Genomic DNA, 16,792 nt, shown 5'->3' on the forward strand with positions numbered 1-16,792 from the left:
TTTCTTTCGTATGCATGCTTTTATTTCTTCTCAATATAGCAGAGGCAGATCTATATCAAGGGCTCCATAACTTGTAGTTATACTCATTTCTGCGAAATCTTTGTACACTTAATAAAATAACATTTGTCGCAAAGTGTTCATATATCCCTGTGTAATTCCTGCCTTTAAAATAGAAACATTTTATTCTAAATAAAGAAACTTTGTGGTAGAGAAAATGTTTATACCAAAGTGTATGGTCACATGTTAGAGTTTATTTAATCATGTAAGAAATATTGTAAAAAACTAAAGAAAGATATATTCAGATTCCGAGTTTCACAGTAATTAGTTGATGTGTTTTGAGTTATGGAAAACTTTTTGCTTGATAAGATGTGGCTTCTATTCGGCCCACTTCCTTAGGAATTAGACATTTCAAAGAGATAGAAAGCGCTACATTAACTATTTGAACAATCACAATTAGCCAGCATACCATTTGCTGGCCTTTTGGTTTTTCTAACAAGTTCTCAGGAACATCTGAGAGGATGCCTTTTCTGACATAAAGATATCTTATGTGAAATCCAAAGCCTGAGTGTCATCTAACACTCTTTGGCAGTTTCCACCATCAGAAGGGGAATCCAAAGCCTGAGTGTCAAGCAGATAATGCACAGGCTTAGAAAACTCAAAATGCAAATAAGGAAAATCCACAGACAAAACCTCATAAAATGGCAAAGGACAAAACTTAGGCAGATGATTTTTCTTCAAGGGAGATGAAGGTACTTCAGCTGAAGATTGAGAATGAGGCAAAGGGCGTGTAGCCTCAAAAGGCTCACTAACTGAGCCAGGCACAGGGAGAGGGAATGAGGGTCCCACATCTAAAAAATGCTGTAGAAAAGATCACACAGAAACCACAGGAGTTCAAAGAACAAGAGGGGCAGCAGATACAAGCACCAATTCGTGAGATGCCAATGCAAGCTCCAAAGCCAAAGAGGCACCCTATTAAAAGGTTTTAAATAGTGTAGGATAACCAAATAATCCCTAGGAATAGTGATGGAAGGGTAGGAGTCAGAAACTATAGGCATTTGAGAAGTCCAAGTAGCTGCCAAGGGATCCATCTGAGGAAAAATGCCAGAATCTTTATGGAGAGCAAAATGATGCAGTTTAACATTCTTCCACCAGGTAGCATGACCAAGAGTCTTTTGCTTACCTCATGAACAAGTATCAGACATATGGCCAACTTTTTAAGAGGTATGACACTTAAAATCTCCCTCCTCATAATCCACCTGATGCTTTCAGATATAATCCTTAACTTGGAGCAAGATTTCTGCTTTAACCCCTTTTGAAAAATACATCTCAACTTGGATGTGAGCATAAGTCCTATGTGCCATGGTGTTTTAGGGACGGGGATGGCGAGATGGCAGGGGATGCATTTCAGGGATGGCAGTCTGGAGGCCATTTTCTATGACACTTCAAAAATGCCAACTCATAACCCACCTGATGCTTCCAGATACGATCTTTAACTTGGAGCCAGATTTATGCTAGAACTCCTTCTGAAAAATACATCTCAACTTGAATATGAGCGTAAGTCCTATGTGCCATGGTGTTTTCAGCACAGTGAGATGACGGGACACATTTTAGGGATTTTCTGGGGTTGGTGGGCGGACAGGCAGTGTGTGTGTGTGTATGTTTATATATATATATAGAGAGAGAGAGAGAGAGAGAGAGAGAGAGAGCTGTATAGCAGTAATAAATATATCATGCAATAAATATATCATGCATTCAGATTCATAGCTAATAATATAAGTTATATAACAGTTAACAATATATTTTTCAATGTCATGAAGGATTTATTTTTAAAACCATTATAAAAAGTTGCCTTGGCATCAGGGATGTTTGGTCCTCCCTGGGATGGTCAAGGGATTTCTCAGATGCCCATAGCTGCCTTGGGAATGGCCAAATGTCCCCATGGTGTTTCCTGTAAGTGCAACACATTTCTGAAATGTTTTAGAATTTTGAAGATTTTTGGGGATGGCTAGGTGACATCCCTTGCTGTCCTGCTGTACCCAAAATGTCATTGGGGATGGGGGCAGGGGTTTGAAGGCCAGGGATGTGTCCTTGTGGAATGCAGCATAAGTCGGATGAGTAAAATTGAAAGTCTCCAAATAAATGGTCATAAACTGCTAAGAGAATCCCCAATGGCTTCCAGACTGGAATCAATCCAAAACTACAGATGTAGATTAGGCAGCTGAACCCAGGCAGGCAGCACTGAGAAGAATTACTTAAGGGGATTGAAAGCCAGATACTATGGCTTCATTAAGCATTCCCCCAGAACTGATGCCCTTCGTCAAGCTTGAAATCCCTATCTTTTTTCCCAGCACATAGCACAATACAAAATCCTTGCATACAGAGAAAGATTTTAACATCATAGTTTAAAACAGGCTTCCAATACCTGGTCATCCAAGCATGCAATTCAGATAAACAAGGCCAGAAACAGTTGAATCACAGATCAAACCCAAAGCTGAAAGGCATTTCTCTTCATCCTCTGCCTCTGCACTAAGAGCAAGCCTAGGAATCTTTTGTGAGCACTTAACTATGCTTAACTCTTTCATCCACACATCCACATCTAATGCCACTACAGACAGGCAACAGTCTTGGGGAAAATAGGTGGTGTTCCTGTGTTAACCTAACACTGAAGCAAAAGATTGCTTTAGGGAAGGATGTACAGAATGTTCCTCAACTGAAACACCATAAGAATGCTTCAATGCTAACACAGTTGATGCTGCTGGCATAGAAAAACCAGGCACAGTTGGAATAGAAACCATGCACTGCAAAAGAGACCCAACAGGTGTAGGAACAAGAAACATTATTACCAGGAGAACCATGAGAAAAAATAGGAGGAAGAGAACATCAATGACCCAGAGTGACAGGAGCTGCATTAGGTTGATCTTCTTTTAAATGAAGTATTTGTTGCTGTAAGTTGATTGAGAGTATCGATGCAGTTTTGAGATGGAAATGAAGTATTAAAATAATATTTGCAGACCAAAACAGATGGTGCAGACTGAACAAATAATGTGAATTGTAGTAGATATTATTGTTCCATATCTTCTAGAGAAATCTACTTGGAAGACATGGGAAATATAGATGATATACCTGCTGAAGATGAAAACAATTTCAAGTTTTTATTGTTTCAGGCAAGTGATTTGTTGACAGGTTGTGATTGACAACTGGAACAGCAGTTGTGCCACCTGTGTAATCAAACCTCAAGGGACTAGTTGTATCTTTGCATTGGACAGTGAGAACATTCAAGATGAGGCACCATCAATGACAAAGCATTGAAGTGAAGATTTGCAGGTTTTGACATAATTAATTGCTTGTTAAATCTAAGAAATTTTAATCTGTTTGTAATCCTTTTTTGTTTCTGCCTTCTTTGCCCTATACTGAAATTAAGAATTGTGTTTGTGCTTTTTGGGTTCATCCCATTAGTTCTAATTTGTGTAAAGTCATTATAACTAATTTTTATTCACACCCAAAAAACAACTCTTTGTTATTTTATTTTACGTTGGAGATATTAGAAGTTCCATTTTTTTTTTGTCATTTGATAATAGTATCAAGAATGTTTTTATAGAATATGTGTTTTTCTAAGAAGTAATTGTTTCATATGCTACAAGGTTTTGACATATCTTTTTTTAATATTGATTTTGCACTTTGAAGACTGGTGCATGTAGCAGAATGTAATATGCGTAATAGAAGCTAGTACTAAGTCGAAATGTGCAATAAGACTCAAACAGTTTTGAGTCACAAAGAGAAAAATTATGTGAAAACAAAGTTGGAATTTTATTTTATAATAGAATGAGAAACAGAGAGCCTGAAGTTGAAGCTGAAGGAATATGCTGCTCATTACACAAGTACAAGGAGTTAATTTCATTGAGAACCTAAGCACAAACTTACTTCAGATTAAGCATTAGAAAATTGCTTTTTGAATGATGGCATGCCAAACCATAGTTATGAGCCTCATTGAGTACTTTTAGAGTCACTTTCTGTGAACACATGTTGAATCTGCAAAAAAATGGGAAGAAACAGAAAAACCCATTAAAGTCAATTTATATACTATATATATTTTAAAATTGCTGAATATTTTCCAAGTTTTATGCTGAATCCAAAACAAGTTTGCCAAGTAGTCTTGGAGTTTAGTATCTTGAGTATGGAACTAACATGCTCTCACATATGTCTAACCAAAGAAAGTCATTGAAACTTAACATTCTGGTTCATCTTTTTTTTTTCTCTATGGCCATAAATAGAATTTCTTCTCTATCTCTTTCGAAGAAGCTTTCATCACTTTTTTTGGATGAACTATTACTTTCTTGAACATATAGGCTCTTCTTATGTCTTTGAAAATTCTTGTTTTTCTCATGCTTCCCTCTAGTGTACATTTTCTTATTATACTAGTGCTTCTTTCCTTTTGCCTTGTTGCAGTCGTCTTCCTCTTCACTACTCACTTCCAACCTGTAGACATTTGGCAGAAAAATGACCTATATTACCACAATTAAAACATTTAAGGGTATACTTACCTTTGCACTTGATAGATCCTCTCTTGTATCTCCTTATAAAGTTAGCTTCTTCCTTATCACTTGAACTTTCACTTGATAGTGGTCCTTTGTTCTTCATCCTTTTTGATGCAATGAAGATGGCTTTTCATTTTGATGTTGTTCCTTTCTTAGTCCTCATTTTGTATGTGGTGAGGATACCCTGCAACTCATCCATCTTCGAAGTGTCTAGATCCTTCATTTCTTTGATGGCGGCAACTTTTGCATCGAATCTCATGGGGAGAGATCTTAACAGTTATTTCATCCTCATTTTTTTCTCCAAGACCACGGATAGTACTTATGACTTCATCCATGCAAAGAAAATAGGTGGCAATATTCTCTCCATCCTTCATTTTCAAACCTTCAAATTGTCATCCTTCATTGTCTTATAGGAATCACATAGGAATTGTTGTATATATTCAAGATATATGAATCACTGTATATGCATCGATCCAAACTTAGTTGTAATTATTGTTGATTGCAAATTAATATTTATTGTCTAGTAATAATTAATAGTAACTATTATTGATTGTAAATTAATATTTATTGTGTCTATTAATAATTATTGTGAATAATGGTATTCATGAACAAATAAATAGTTTAGATCCTCTTCAAATAGAATGTAAAAACTCAAAAATATAAGGGATATTACACTCTCTCCAAAAAAGTTGGAGTTTACAAGTGTTGTCCTCATTTTTGTTTAAAAAAATGAAGGACCATTACATGAAATTTTTGTGAAAAAAAAGAAAAATTTTACTCTATGGCATGCTTCTCGAGGCAGAATTTCGACTAGTCCTTGGACTGACTTAATCCTCAGTCCATCCTCAAACTACGTTTCGAATTTCATCAAATTCTGGGTTCGTTTGCTATGTCTTTCTTTCAATTTCGGGTTTTAAAATCCCGACTGCAGGTGGAGAATTTTCTTCAAACTGCAAGTTTTAATGATATTCATTGTTTTGGTCTTTGTAGGGGAATTTTTGACCAATTACATGTGCACTTTTATTTCAAATATGTTACTTGTAATTTATTTTAAATTTCCCCTTTGTTGTTTTTATCTTTTTATTGTTTTTTGGTCATTTTTAGTTAAAATAGGGATTTTTTGGCTCAACTGCAAGTAAACTTGCAGTTTGGTCAAAAAACCCCTACTTTAATGGTTTTCACATGTAATAGGGATTTTAAATCCCCATTACATATGTGCAAGTAAACTTGCAGTTTGGTCAAAAAACCCCTACTTTAATGGTTTTTGCATGTAATAGGGATTTTAAATCCCCATTACATATGTGCAAGCAAGTATAACTTGTTGTAGGGATTTTATTTCCCATTTACAAGTATTTAAAATTTGCAATTTGCTCCAAAAAACCCGATTTTGCCTTGCAAGTGCATTTTTGACAATTTTTAAACTTGTCATTTGTCCAAAAAATCCCGATTTTGGCTTGGTAAGTGAAAAAGTGAATTTTAAACTTGCTATTTGTCTTAAAAATCCCGATTTTGCCTTGTAAGTGAAAAAGTGACAATTTAAAACTTGCACTTTGGTCCAAAAAACCCAATTTTGCTCATAAAGTGCATTTTTGACATTTTAAACTTGCTATTTGGCCAAAAAATCCCGATTTTGCCTAACATGTTGAAAAAGTGAAATTTTAAACTTGTCATATCCTCCAAAAAACCCGATTTTCATTGTTTCATACATTTTAAACTTGCTATTTGTTCCAAAAAACCCGAATTGCAAGGAAAAACATGTTTTTTGAGGATTTTTAGCAAATTTTTGTGGAGATTTTTTGGGAGATAGAAGGTGTTTTGGATTCCTCCCTATTTTTATGCATTTTCAAACACCTTTCACGCCACATGGAGGTTAAGATTGCTGGTTTTTAGCTTTATAACAGCAAACACGTTTTTGCCAAAAAACCATGTTTTTCTTCATTAAAAATGCCACGAATCAGCAATGTTATGAATTGTTTTGGCTTGGTATGCTAAGGTATTGAGGCTAGAAAGAGTCTTGGCCATTTTCCATGCCATTTCTCATGCATTTGCTGCCACGTTTTTCAGTTTTGAGCATTTTTTCAAAAACGTGGCTAGGGTTTTGGAATACGGTTAATTTCTTTTTAAGAGACATTCTTCTTTATTTCAAAGATTGATTATCTTTTGGAGAGGCATTTTCACATTGGAGCAAGGTAAGATTTATTTTCTTCTTGTTTCTTTTTTCTTGTTTTCTTGTTTTTTCCTTTCTAGTTGTAAATTTGTAAATGGTTGGTTCTTCCCCAAAAATCAGATTTTGTGAGAGAGATTTTCCTTTTTGTAAAATAATTTTAGAATTGCATTGTTCTTCCCCATTTTCCCTCTTCACTTGTATTCGGGATTTTAAATTCCGATTACAAGTTGGATGAAAATCATTGTTCTTCCCTTACAGATAAAAGATATAACCATCTTTTGTTGAAATTCCAAGTTGCAAAGATGAGAAATACCCATCCTTTCAAAATGGGGTTTTTTTGAAATCCGGGTTGCAATTTGAAAGTTCCTCCCATTTTTGCATTGGCAAAGTTCCAAGTGATCTTCTTGAAATTCATTTTTACCTATCCGCTTCCAATTCCCTCATCCGTACATACCATTTCATCCACTCATTTCACACATTCATTCGTTTTCCCTATTTAAAGTCTACCTGCAGTCAGCCATCCAGAACCCGAAATTGGTCCAAAATGCACTCAAAAAACACTTGAAAATGAGTTTTAAAGGTCCAATTACAAGTGCAAACTTGTAGTTACCCATTACACATATGAAGTTGCATGTTTGTTCCCACATTTGCAAGTTAATGCTCTTGTTTTTCCCACACATGTAATGCAGCTTCCAAAACCCGAAATTCACTTGTGAGCCCATTTTTGCATCAATTTATCCCTTCCCTTGTCAGTCCGGTTTGCACACACGATCTACCAAATCAATGGATTAAGGCATGGGCCTTATTTTGCAAGAAGATTTCAAGAATGAAGGATGATACAAAGAAGAGATACAACAACAATTCATGGTTGAGAGCATAGAATGCTTTCAAGACAAAGATGGTCATGACATGAAAAGAGGAAGGCAGCCCGTTCCCTCTTGAAAAGCTAGTACTACCCCAAGCAAGAAGACAAGGATGCAAGTTCCCGTTCCGGTTCAAGATGTCTTTACCAATCTATAATACTTCAAGTTCTATCATCCTGAAGCGACATGAAGATCATCACAGACAAAGGATGATGCAGTTAGAGTCGTGTCTTTAGACACATGGAATAATTTTAGTTATGCATTTGTAATTTCGTTTTGACAAGTTACATGTAAAAGTATTTTTGTAAAACGCAAGTTACACATTACTTGCACTTTTGTAATTACATGTAAGACAACTACAAGTTGTGTCCAATTAGGACTGTAGTTGGAATAAGTCTTAGTTAGTTAATGAAGTCTTAGTTAGTTATTGAATGAGTCTTGGTGGTTGAGAGAATCTCTCAAGTTAGTTAGGATCCTCCCACCTTTTTCTCAAGGCTCCTCTCCTTTAAATAGAAGAGAGGGTCCATTGTAATTTTTATTTTTTGGAAAACAAGCAAAAACTCTGCCAAATTTACAGCAAGAAGTCTTTGAGCTTATGTATGTGAATTGAAAGTTTTGAAGAATAATAAAGAAGGATTACTCAAGTTTTGAGTCTTTGAGCTACATGTTTGAGTTTGAATCTTTTATTTCTTCTATGCCAAGTGTTTCTAAAGGAGCTTAGTCCAATCTGATTTGAAGTCTTTGAGCTGCAAGTAGAGAAGATTAATTAAAATAGGAAATCTTTAGAAGGAGCAGCAAGTCTTTGAGCTTGCGTCTATTCTTGAGGAAAAATTACTGTTTGATAAGAAATAGCAGCAAGTCTTTGAGCTTGCATTAATTCTTGTCTTTGTGTTAAAAGAATAGATTATTTCAGTCTTTGAGCTGTTATCTTTTATTCGTTGTAAAAATTTAGTATAGCAAAGGGTAGATAGGACTTCCAATAGTCAAGTCTTTGAGCTTGATATTGCTGTCCCATCCCGAAGGAAGCGACGGAAGTCTTTGCGCTTTCAGGAAACTTCATTTCCTTTCTCTTATTTCACTTGAAAGTGGTTACTGCTATTATTCAATCGCTATCCTTTTCTGTGAAGAGAAAAGGATATTGTCTTTCTTGAAAAAAGAAGAAAGATTGCTGTTCCATCCCATTTTATTTTCCAAGTTGTAGTTAGATAGGGGGAGCCTTCCCTTAATTAGGAGAGTTTTTACTCGTGTGCTGTGGTTGAAACCACAATTTTGTATATTTCCCCAAGTGTACAAAATTTTCAACCAACAACAAGGATGTTGGAATGGATAAAAAATGGGGCCATTACAAGTCCTCCCTCCCCAAGTGGGAACTTTGACTCAACTCATCAATTGCAACTAGTTGATTTATTTTGCAAACATCAAAGTTCCGAACATATCTCATTAACCATTTTCCCAAATTCCATTATATCTCTCTAACCATACTGCATCTTGAATTTTTAGGCAAGTACAAACTTCAAACATTCAATTTTATTTTACCAACGTGATGAACCATTTTGTGATGCTCATAGAGTTTGGATCCATCTCTTGTCAAATGACGTCTCTCTTGCCAAGATGTCTATGAAGACTACTGTCGGCAATATTTTTATGCTCCCTTTGAAATTTGTTCACCTTTTTGAAAGTCAATTTGTCCTCATATGGATTCTAGACAAAAAGATGTGCATATCTCACTATACCACAAGTGTAAGCTTCGCTCCTTGAATCTAGCAATGTGAGCAAACATTTCATCAAAAATTCCTCTTTGACTTGAAGATGAATGATGACTTTTTCCCAAGATTTGAAAAATCCCATACAACTATCAAGTTCAGTACTCATGCTTGATAGGTCAAACAATTTGGGCTGACAAATGTATCTTTCAATTCCTTTAACAATGACTTTTGGCAGCTTAAAAAATGATCTGATCATCAAGTGTGTCTAATCTACAACAGGTACCTTATCAAGATGACCTCCATTGTTGATGTTGTGAGTGGTTCCTTCCAAGAAAAGACACAAATCAGCTTGTGTGCAAGCTAAAAATAAGTTATGACAGGCGGGAATCATCTGGGTTTTCCCCCAAATCAGAGTTATGCTGGTTGAAGTATTCATTCTCTTCAACTGAAACCATTTATCAGCTTTTTCCTGATTTACTGACCTCAAAATGATCAATCTTGCAGTTATTCAAGTCTGGAAATAACAACTTATAGCCTGATTTTTATCAAAGTCAACAACTTGAAAATGTAACAGCAACTGGAAAATTGAGACCTCCTTGCGAGAATAGGAAATGTGAGCATTGTAATGATTGAGAACACTTTTGTCAAGACTGAAATTTTGACCTACAATTCTCCATGGTGCATATGGCAGTACCTTCACCCCCTCATACTGGACCAAAAACCAACCTGTGGGTGATGGTGGATAGGAGTTTTGACATGACGTAAATATTGTAAATCTTGATAACTTGGTGCAAAACATTGCTACTTCACTTGAAGAAAAAGCTGAGAGCTCCTAAGATGCTATTAGGACTGTGGTTTTGACGACTCCTCATTCTCCTTCTCACCCTCTGCAGACAGAAACTTCAAGTCTTCCTGTTTGGCTCAACCATGTTGTTCAGAAGAGTCAAGGGACATATGTCCAGGAGGAGTAGAGTTGTTCAAGGCCCAACCTAGTCAAAATAGGGCGAGAACACTCTTTATTGTATCCATAGACGAGAAAGGTACTAGAGTGGCTTAGATAGCCACCCCCACGGTAGACAAGCTTGAAGCACAAATGACACCTGAATATTATACCATGCAACAAGTCAATCTGGGGTTCTAGACTAAAGAAGAAGAAAAACACAAACTACAGCTAGCTATTTCCATAATACTTGAGTGGATGACGAAGGGTGAAAACACAAAGGAAAAACAAAGGCTCAGGTGGGACAACTCACTTCATATATCAGTTGCCTGGTAGGACCTATTGACTTTGCTGTGCGTGCTCCTACAATGTTGACAGCATTGAATAAGGATGCTCAACATCTAGATCCTGAAGCAACCCTCCCTATTACTGCAAACAGGAGATATGGATTGCAAGTTCTTGGTAGCAGGGTAATAAAGGAAGCATTGAGAGCGTGTCAGAACATCAGTGATGAGGCAAGTTTAGCTGTAGAAGTTGAAACAAAGATAGATGACAAATTTCTAGTGTGGGAGGAATACCTCCCAGTTTTGCAGAGAATGAGAGCTATGCTTTCTACTGAGTTGGCCCAATTGGGCATTTTGATAAGGATGGTCTGGAATTATTGTCAGCATGGTTGAAGGCTAGCAATCTCAGAATAAGGACACTCAAAAAGTGTATAGCCAAGTTTAATAAGAGAAAAGACTCAGCTGACAATGTAATGGCCAAATTAGAAAAATTTATTTAGAATCTCCCTTGTACCTTTCGAGAGAATTCCTCATTGGTTCACCCAGGACCATAGTAAAATAATTCACATACTCTCTTCATTAGTAGGTATTTGAACAGGCCATTGACAAACTGATGAAAGTCAAGGCTGCACTGTGGGGTTCCAGGAAGATTTGACCGAGTTTGGAGAGCTTTAGAGCAAGATCAAGGTAAATCTTCTCATATTAAATAATGCTTAAGTACCATAAGGGGGCCAATATGAATGATATGAATGAGATTATCAACTCTTTCTCAGGTCATTTCTCATGTCCAACGTGACATTTCTTGTTTGACTGATCATTTATATACTCATAAATCTTTTGACAAATGTAACAACTCAATTCAAATGAGTTGTTTTATTTTAGTAAGGCCTTTAGGGCTGACTTGATATGTAACTTGTAAATTTCAAATTTTGGGCTTAGGCGCAATTTAGAAGTAGGCCAACTAGTTTTGTCTTTTTGAATTTTTGGTGCCCAAGGTAGCTATTTATTGCCTCATTGCAGACATCTGTAAAGGGTTGGACATCCTATAGACTACCAAACTTATGGAATTTCAGTGTGGATATCCTACTGAATATTGTACTCTACAAACGTTTTCAAATTGATGAAGGATCATGACTGCAATTTTTTTGATGCTCCAATTTTGATGATGTGTTTCAGTTTGTTTCTCTGAATTGGACAACTTTGTGAGATCTATTTCATTGTGCTTTCATAGTGTTGTGTATTGAATACGTGTGTGGAATTTGGTGGTTCAATTGCTTGAAACTTAAAATATCTTGTGTCACATTTTTCTTAGATGCTTGCATTGGTATTGTGGATGGCTGCGTGAATACTAACCATTATGGTACTGGTTATTTGAATTTCATTCGACCTTTCAGATCTGAGAGATAAACTGTTGCTTATCATTGTCCAGTCATTTATTCTACTTTCTTTCTCTTTAACCCTAGTTTATCTTTTGATCTTTTTTTGTTACAGGATAATCTAGAATAAGTTTAGATGTAGGTTACATGCTAAGGCACCTTAGGAGTAGTTTATTTTGATTAGGAATGGGTGGAGAAAAATTTAGGACTGGAGCTTTGAATGATTAAATCTTTGTTCAAGTAGATCTCAGTCATCTGATTGTCTATCTCATTCAAATTGATGTGTACCACCAATGGCCCCTTTGTAAACAAATCATATAGGCCACTTGGCTATTCCAATGTAGTCCAGACTTGGTTGAAAAGGAACCTTGGAGCCAAACCTTTGCTTTTCAAGAGAAGTAGAGTGAGCTGTTGTTCTACTTGATGTTGGTTGTGCTAATACCACCATCAACATAATTGGCACTAGAACGAGGGACTCTTCAAATTGGACTCCATAGGCAATCTCCTAGTGAACCATATAGAAGGTTGACTTGTTCCTTGTTCCAAAATGAACTAGGTCATCAATTTGTTGGGTTATGTCAACATAGCTAAAGAAAGAGTGAGAAAGGAAAATCTGTGGAAATAAAGGTTCAACCACAAAACCTTGGTTTGACAAATCAGACAACAAATCCTATTACATTTGGTGTCCTAGTAGCTGCTGCTCCCTTGCCACTTGGGATAGCTTTTTTTGGAGTGGCTAATAGCTCTCCTCTTAATATCCTGAATCTTCGCATTAATTACTAATGAATCTTGAGAAGTTTTGCCCTAAGTTCATTTATGGAGAGTCTACCCTAAGTTCATTTATGGGGAGTCTAAAACTATTGAAGACCACATTAAGAACTTTGAGAAATTATATAATTGGGCTCACATTGAGCATGAAGGTCTATTCTTTGGGGGAGTTCATATATAGTTGGTAGTTGAACCTAGCCCTAGGTTCTATTGTATCTTGGGCTTAGTTACAAAACAAGTTCCTAAATATACCTGTTGGATGTTGTAAGAGCAGGTTAGGGTAAAAGCATGAAGTCGAGTACACTTTTTGTGGAAGTTTTGGACTTAAGCAAAAACACAAAAATATGCTGACAAAAATGGGATCCCATTATGCTTCGGGGTCCGGAGCCTAATTTACAAAACGGGATCCTATTATTTTATAAAATGGGATCTTGCTATTTACAAAATGAAATCCCATAATTAAAAATTTGTTTTCAGTAATTTTTTTTTAAAAAATGGTTAAAAATAATACGGGAGCCCGTTTCTAAGGAATGAGATCTCATTTCAAAATGGGATCCCATTTCTAAAAACATAATGGGATCCCATTTTTTAAAATGTGAATAGGAGGCTTTCTTTTTATTGTGGATTTTGGCTCGGAAAAGGCTTGGGGAGCCAACCCTTAGGTGTGGACCTACAACTTGAAGATCATGTTAGTATCACTAGAAAAGAGTGACTTTGGACATATGTCTGAAGACACTTTTTGCATAATTTTTTAATGAAATTAAAACCCATTATAGATGAGACTGTAGATTTCAAATATGTAATTTTTTTTACAATTGGATATGTTTTTTTATTTTTCAAATAATTTTTGATGAAACTGGTCCATAAACTTGAAATAATAGGTCTTTTTAAATTTTTTTTATAATTTTATAATTTTATAATTCTTTTGAAAAACAAATTATATGTCAACAATCTACAAACAATTCTTTCTAATTTGAAAAAAAATCCAAAAAAGGATAAGTTTAGGTCCACTTACGCTTGCCATAAACAAGGGGTTTTCAAAACAGCAATTACGACCAATAAAAAATGAATAAAAATAAATGAGTTTTAAAAAAATAAATACCGTCAACAATCTTCAGTGTCTTACAGATCTTTTCCCAAGAGGATTTAGAAAAATGCTTTTGTTTAGGTCAAAATATGCTTGTTGTACACATGCATGGTATGGTCCAGAAAAAGTGACTTTTAAACAATGGTTTTTAGACATGCCTATTGAAAATAAATTTGTATCATTTGGGTATTAAAATAAATTACATACTTGGAAACTAGACTCTGAATACTACATTCCGTATTAGTGACTTTTTTCAAGATTCAATCTTTAAGTGTTTCACAATTTTAGGTCAAATGCGACAAATTCTGAAAATCAAGAAAAACACTTCCACTTTTTGGCCAAAAAGTGGGCTCAACTTCTTGCACACACCCATTATATGTCAACTACTAGAAAATTAATGGCTACCTATAGTGGTGCTGTAAATTTCAAGCATTGTTTAATGAACTGAGAGCCAAAAAAATGTCAATCAGATCATCCGGACTCCATTATAGTCTTACAGATTGTAATTTTGTTATTGAAAATGTTTAGGATTCTTCTCTCTTGTTGTTTGCTAGTCATTCATCTGAATAAGATAGATTGGCAAAGTCTGATGTTGATACACTGCTTTTTGCCATCAACAATCTTTCCAAGTAACCTGCACATAGAGTTGGGATTGCTGCTAAAAATATCCAAGTCACTTCTTAGCCTGACAAATTGCATTTTGGTGGCAATCCAAGTATCGGCAAAATGGTCTTCTCACTTTCTATGATATATCAGGTTTATGACTGTACGCAATAAAACAATTAATAAATTTATCATTAAAGTAAACTTTTGCATCAGATTTATAACCAAACCTTGTTCCATGGACCTTGAACCACTTGCCACTGTCCACCCAGACTAGGTCCATTGTTGGCCTGCTGCATATTTTAGTTATTAGGTGTTCAACCATTCCATTTATTACAGCCCTTTGTGGCTCCAAGATTTGATAGATTGCACCAGCATCCAAGCATACATTTCTAGCAGGAAAATGTTAAGCAAGGGAAAAAAGCTTAAAAATATGAGGTTGAAAGATTATTTTTTGCAGACTTTGAATTGGTGGCTGCAGGGGATGTCATGAAGTCCTTGGACATCACATGGATGTTAGCGACAGCAGGCCATCCCCACAAAGTCTCTCCCAAAACTGGATGTTATAGGAAACATCCTCCCCCACAAAAAAATTATGCAAGAAAAGGGACTGGGAGGGGAGGTGTTCTCCCCATCCTCAAAACCTTGTGAAAACCCCATGGATATATATTCGGGGAAGACTGTAGATTACAGATTAATATATGTCTATCTCAAATAAAAGAAATAAATAGAACCATTCAAAGTAAAAAAGTCAGAAATTTATTTTGTTATCAAATTCTAAATGTTGACTATATTCTAGATGTTGACGATAGTAACACAGTTATGTACTTTGGTAAGATATATATTTTTTTGATCGATTAATGGTACTTTTATTAATAGTATCAAAAATTACATCTCCGACACATCAAAAAGCAATGTTCGTAACATCCATACGAAGTTTATCACAGAAAACTGTATCAAGGTCCTCCCCCTCTAACAGACAAATCAAAATGTCAATTATCCCCCACCCACTGTATGCTACTGATATGTCTACAATACTGTATGATTACAAATACAAAAGACTGATCAAATGATGAAAAACAAAATAGAAACAGGTCAGCCTAATCTGCATCTACTTTTTCCTTGCCTTTCCCACTTGCATCCCCGCCACCCTCCATCGGTTCCTTAGGGTCATCAATGTCGTCGTTGTCTTCAGGCGGAAATACGATCCACAGAGTTTGTCGCGTCTTCATCTTCTTCGAGCCCCGCGGACGACCACGTTTTCGTTTGGATAGTGAAGCCCTGCCTGGGTGTGAAGATTTCATCTCATTCGGACCCCATTTCTCCAGTTTCCACCTAAGCTCTTGCCTCTCCCACGTCAGTAGATACTCTTTGACCCCATGTATTCCTATTTGCGTAGAGGCATGACGGACCTCCTTATTGCAATTTGCGCTCCATAAAAGATATGGGCGTGCGGGGGGGGGGGGGGTGGGGACAAAATTCACTGACATGGAGCCAAGATCCATTCGGGCAAACAAAGCCCACTCCATCTTCAAGACATTGTCAAGGCCTTCACACCACTCCTCACGGATGCAACCACACGCAATCCATTCTACCTTCTCCTTGTCTTTGAGCTCGAAGCACCAAGCTGCAAACATGGATGCAATGTCGGCATTGGTGCAGTATTTGAATTGAGCCCACAGATATTCCTCCCCAAGGACAATCTTAACTTGGGTGAGGAAGTCTTTCTCCTCAAAGCAAAACATGTTCGCCAGCCTTTCATCTGAAATCTGTCCCCAAAACACCACCATTGGTCTTGCAGCTTGCAAGGAGAAGTTTGGTTCCATTTCAACCGTAAACTAGGAGCTCTGGGTCGAAATGAATATTAGCAGGTATCTTCTGGTGAAATGTTTCCTTCTCTCACAGCGGCTTCGCTCATTAAACATTAGCTTGTGTTGCAAGCAAAACACCCCTCCCAATATCATTGGCCTTGGCTGGGGGGCCATTAATGCAATCAACCTTTCAAAATGGCAGTGCTCGATGGATATGACATTGTTTTGATTTCGCGCACGAGTGGTATAGAGTGCATTGTTGGGATGGTCAATCGTGGCCGATCATTCATTTTCTCCACCTCACTCGAGAGATTTAGGGGATATTTACATTCCTTCGCACGCCCATTGTAGCCTGTTGCTGTATTGGTTTTGATGAGCATTAAAAGTTAGTGATTGTCCACTTGTTTCCCTTGATCATCTCCATTTCATTGGTAAATTTCGCCACCCAAAGCAATTCCTCGAGGCAAACTTCAAATCACTCCAAGATATAACCGTTGGGAAGGTAGGTATTTAATGTTATTTCGCCAAACTGCAATTCAAAGGCTTGGTTGGCACACAAATCAGCATCTTTATTTCCTTCTCTAAGCACATGAGACACTATAAAGCTATGGAAAGAATTGAGATGATTTTTAATGCACTGAATATCTCTATC

General features: G+C 36.5%; 1 protein-coding gene across 2 annotated transcripts in view; it reads left to right on the forward strand.

Moving 5' to 3' along the window:
• Positions 1 to 16,792, forward strand: part of LOC131031155 (probable membrane-associated 30 kDa protein, chloroplastic) — a 60,603-nt gene that overhangs the window by 12,403 nt on the left and 31,408 nt on the right. The gene's annotated exons all lie outside the window — the stretch shown is intronic.

Source organism: Cryptomeria japonica, chromosome 7, assembly GCF_030272615.1.
Source record: "Cryptomeria japonica chromosome 7, Sugi_1.0, whole genome shotgun sequence".
NCBI lineage: Eukaryota > Viridiplantae > Streptophyta > Pinopsida > Cupressales > Cupressaceae > Cryptomeria > Cryptomeria japonica.